Source organism: Sinocyclocheilus anshuiensis, unplaced genomic scaffold (assembly GCF_001515605.1).
Source record: "Sinocyclocheilus anshuiensis isolate Anshui unplaced genomic scaffold, SAMN03320099.WGS_v1.1 scaffold3049, whole genome shotgun sequence".
Taxonomy (NCBI): Eukaryota; Metazoa; Chordata; class Actinopteri; order Cypriniformes; family Cyprinidae; genus Sinocyclocheilus; species Sinocyclocheilus anshuiensis.
In genome coordinates this window covers 77,329-80,704 of record NW_015554209.1, presented here as the reverse complement: position 1 = coordinate 80,704, position 3,376 = coordinate 77,329, and the positions used below count along the sequence as shown (strand labels likewise).

The 3,376-nt window shown below is 35.1% G+C and overlaps 1 pseudogene; it reads left to right on the top strand.

Annotated features, from left to right (window-relative positions):
* LOC107671080 (magnesium transporter MRS2 homolog, mitochondrial-like) overlaps positions 1 to 115 on the top strand; it is an 11,553-nt pseudogene extending 11,438 nt beyond the window's left edge.
* The last annotated feature ends 3,261 nt before the right edge of the window (positions 116 to 3,376 follow it).

Genomic DNA, 3,376 nt, shown 5'->3' with positions numbered 1-3,376 from the left:
CACTTGGGTGCACTATACAAATCAACTGAAACCTCTTTAAGTAATCATTAAAAGCACAAACCTTTTCCATTTGACTCAGGCCACATTCTGACTATTTTTGACCCTTTCAGTATGAATATATCATAAAAAAATATTTTTATTAATAATTTTTCTTAATTCCGATTATTACATAATATTAAAATAAGAACTTACTATTGTATTAATACTATTGTAATGATAAAACAAAATAACATTATTTTAAAATGGTATTTCATTCAGCAGGCTTATAATTGCTTCTCACCACAAAATAAAAAAATAAAATAAAATTGTCTTGGGATACCAATACATGGAGGTTTTCACTCATATAAAAAATTATGAAATTAAAAATGGTCAGGCAACCAATATATTGTGCATCCCTTTATCTGACAGATCTAGTTAGTCATAAAATTAATCCACACCTCATTATTATTAGTCTATATATATTCTGTCTGGTAGAAAATGATTTGCAGTCAATGCAGAGCTTTAGAGTAGTATGATCTCTAATTTTCATTGGGAGTAAAAACAGTCTTTTAAACTCCCTGCAGCCTCTCAGAGCTGGAGACAGATATTAAAGTGTTTAAAGACAGTCTGCTGAAGATCCTGGATGAGGATGAACTGATAGATGAACTCTGTCTCACCAAATGGAGCGACCCGCAAGTGTTGTAGGTGTCACACCACAGAATCCAACTTCATAGCCATTAAGTTTCCAAATGCAACACATTTATATGTACACAAATATTCTTGATGTCAGTGAAAATATCTGATCATTGTTGTGTGGATCTGTTATCTGTTGGTGTGTCTGTCTTTGGACGTGGGTATGTCGGTGTATACGTTCACATGGAGCCAGTGAGGAGAGTAGTTTGGGTATAGATCACGCTGAAGAGATGGAGTTATTGCTGGAGAATTACTTCATGCAAGCAGAGGAGCTGGGAAACAAAGCCAGAGAGCTGAAAGACCTCATCGATGATTCTGAAAGCGTCATCTTCATTAACCTGGATAGGTACTGTACCGGCAGCAAACATAATGCTTTTAACTGCACTAGGGCTGAGCATTTCCAAGTACCTCATGATACAGTATTATCAAGATACTGTATATGCGTCACAATATTGCAACTGGATCATGATTGAAATTGTCGATTTTTTTATTTAACTGATATTTGAATTAGGTTTAAATCGCCGTCATGCATGAATGAATGATATTTTTGCAATTTTACAGATAATAATCCACGATGATCACATTACACAAAACTGAAATTGCACGTCAAAATATCACATTGTCAATATTTTTTGAGACCCCCCAAAATTTCACAAATCACGTTTTCAGGGGAGCCCATGTCTTATTAAGGGGAGCCGAGCTCCCCCTAGCTCCCCCGTAGTTCGCACCCTGGTTATCGGTCTGTTTGAGAACATGTTGTTTATTTGTGTGTGTGTGTAGGACCCGCGTATATTTTGGTTAGTGACAGGGTTCATGTTCCTGGGCAGTGGACTCATCTGGAGAAGACTTCTCTCTTTTCTGGGCCAGCATTTAGAACCCAGCTCTCCACCTCCTGTACGTAACACTCCTTCATGTTTACTATTTTTCTCTTCAACATTATAGTGATGATTGTCTATAAAAAAAACTGTTTTTACTTTCTTCTTTTTTTTTTTTTCAGATTTCCCCTGTATGGAGGAAAAACCAAATTGGCACCTTAAAAGCAACAGACATAAAAACCTGGAATTAGATGATAGGGTGACTGCTGTTTTTTCAATCTTTTTTTTTCCATCCTTCTCTGTATCTCTGACTTTTATGCATACTGTATTTTCCAGTATCATGTGCCGCACACCTCAGTCTAACTTAAAATTACATGTATCTATTCAGGTATATCATGTAGACATTTTTATTTTACTATGTGATATTTGTCTTGAGGTTTTGGAATAATCTCTGTATTTATTGTTGCGAATACCATTGACATAATGAAATACATCAGATAGCTTTTATTGACTGTAAAGTGTGTGTGACATTTTCAAAGACAAAATGATCTGCCACTAACTCAGTTTCCCTGGTTACCCTTTAAAAAACACGTTTATGAATACATAACTTTGATAAAAAGTTAATTTGTTGTGGGCTCTTTATTTTAGGCATGTAGAATAAAAAAATAAATGTTTTTGAGTTCTAATGCACTTGTGTATACATTGTTTAAACTTTGAGTTCTTATTAAAATGCTTTGAACCTCTATTTGCATCAAGTGCTCTATTAATGAAGTGTATAGTGCATTATTTAAAGTGTGCTTGTACTTCACTCATATCAGGACAGAACAGCAGGGGGAGACAAACCCCCACTACACCAGTTCCTTCCACACTTCATTATTTTTATTCCCCAAAATATTCACACAGATAGGTTGTATATCTCAGAAGACAACATTACAAACATCATCTTACTAATTAAAAATGTTTAAGCATTCCAAAAATAACATACAAACACAGAAAAAAAAGTTGAAACGTGTTTTGACGTGTAGTGATTACACTGGCATAGAAATGACAATGACTAATCAACCACATTTTGAGTTAAAATAACAGGGCTGTTAGTGTTACTAGTGTAAAGACATGACAAATATGGGATGACATTCAAATAATGCAAGAAGATTTCAAAATCTTTGCCATTGTGTTTTTTCTGTTGATGACTGGTGGCTGATTACCACATTTGTGGGTTATTATAGAAACAGTTGCAACAAACAACATAAATAAAACAATAGTAACTATGATAAATTGTAATTTTTTTTTTACTTTTAGCACTGCTTGAGTGGGTTTGCAATTGGAATTTTGATTTACATCGTCTGTGTAAGATGGTTGGTGGTAGACAGTTTATAGTTGGTGGTTCTCAACCAGGAGGTCATGGCAGCAAATGTGAAGATTATTGAACTTTACTTATAATCTAAATACTAAAAAAAAAAAAAAACTGGCATAATATTTTTAAACTTTTATTTATTTTTATTTTATCAGATGTAGGCTACATAAGATGACAAGAGGTCCTTCGATTGTCTCAGACAAAGGTGTTCTTGGGAGTCAAAAAGGTTAAGCATCACTTATCTAAAGTGGTAGACCCTTCTAGACCAGCAACTAACTAGTTACCAGCTTGTCATGCCAGTTTGAAGCTGTTTTTTCCTGGACCAGAAAAAAATTAGCTGCGACTACTATTGGACCAGCTACCAACACTGACGCTCTTCTGTCTCGGAGCCAAGTAAGCTTCACACAGACCAAATTTTGACCGGAAATTCCGTCAAAATGATGTTAGTGTACTAGGTTTTGAGACAAAACCTCTTACTGGTCCAAGTGTTCGTCAACTGTGACGCAAAAATCCTCCCCCGTCTGTCTCTCTCTCT